The sequence below is a fragment of the Bos indicus genome, chromosome 18 (genome assembly GCF_029378745.1).
Source record: "Bos indicus isolate NIAB-ARS_2022 breed Sahiwal x Tharparkar chromosome 18, NIAB-ARS_B.indTharparkar_mat_pri_1.0, whole genome shotgun sequence".
Lineage (NCBI taxonomy): Eukaryota > Metazoa > Chordata > Mammalia > Artiodactyla > Bovidae > Bos > Bos indicus.
The window spans coordinates 49,318,561-49,319,996 of NC_091777.1; the positions used below are offsets into that span (position 1 = coordinate 49,318,561).

A 1,436-nucleotide genomic window follows, 5' to 3' on the forward strand; every position below is an offset into this window, starting at 1 on the left:
CCAGCCCCAAGCATCCTGTATCCTGCATCAAACCTGGACTGGCAATTCATTTCTTATATGATATTATACATGTTTCAATGCCCTTCTCCCAAATCATCCCTACCTCCCTCTCCCACAGAGTCCAAAAAACTGTTCTATACATCTGTGTCTCTTTTGCTATCTTGCATACAGGGTTATCATTACCATCTTTCTAAATCCCATATATATGCGTTAGTATACTGTATCGGTGTTTTTCTTTCTGGCTTACTTCACTCTGTATAATCGGCTCCAGTTTCAACCACCTCATTAGAACTGATTCAAATGTATTCTTTTTAATGGCCGAGTAATACTCCATTGTGTATATGTACCACAGCTTTCTTATCCATTAGTCTCCTGATGGACATCTAGGTTGCTTCCATGTCCTGGCTATTATAAACAGTGCTGCGATGAACATTGGGGTACACGTGTCTCTTTCAATTCTGGTTTCCTCGGTGTGTATGCCCAGCAGTGGGATTGCTGGGTCATATGGCAGTTCTGTTTCCAGTTTTTTAAGGAATCTCCACACTGTTCTCCATAGTGGCTGTACTAGTTTGCATTCCCACCAACAGTGTAAGAGGGTTGCCTTTTCTCCACATCCTCTCCAGCATTATTGCTTGTAGACTTTTGGATCGCAGCCATTCTGACTGGCATGAAATGGTACCTCATTGTGGTTTTGATTTGCATTTCTCTGATAATGAGTGATGTTGAGCATCTTTTCATGTATTTGTTACCCATCTGTATGTCTTCTTTGGAGAAATGTCTATTTAGTTCTTTGGCCCAGTTTTTGATTGGGTTGTTATTTTTCTGGAATTGAGCTGCAGGAGTTGCTTGTATATTTTTGAGATTAGTTGTTTGTCAGTTGCTTCATTTGCTATTATTTTCTCCCATTCTGAAGTCTGTCTTTTCACCTTGCTTTTTTTTTTTTTTTTAACAAACGAGGCACTTTATTAACCCAGCACCATTTGTTCTAATGCTTCTTGTTGGCAGCTGCCACCTGTCCAGCGATTCTGTCCAGATCTCTCTGTCCCTGAGGCGTCAGTTTGCAGCCCCCATCTTGGTCCTTTTCCACCATTTTCAGCCCCTCCAGGGCTTGGAGGACCCGCCGGGCCACACTCTTGGAGCCTCTGCTGAAGTGGCTGGGCATGACGCCGTTCCTCTGGCACCCCCCATAGATCTTGGTCATGGAGCCAACCCCAGCGCCACCCGGGAGGTACAGGTGCTGTGCCGTGGAAGCAGCTCGTGTGTAGAACCAGTTCTCATCGTAGGGAGCAAGTTCTTTATGCTTGGCCAGCTTGACTGTGTCCACCCATTCAGCTTCCTGGACTTTTTGAGGAAGGCTGCCAGAGCTCTGACGAACTCCTGCTGGTTCATGTCTTTTACAGTAACTCCAGGCATCGTGCGGCCTCCATGCTGCCAGC

General features: G+C 45.3%; 1 pseudogene; it reads right to left on the reverse strand.

Moving 5' to 3' along the window:
* Positions 1-937: 937 nt before the first annotated feature.
* LOC109572078 (small ribosomal subunit protein eS19 pseudogene) lies at positions 938-1,436 on the reverse strand (annotated as a pseudogene).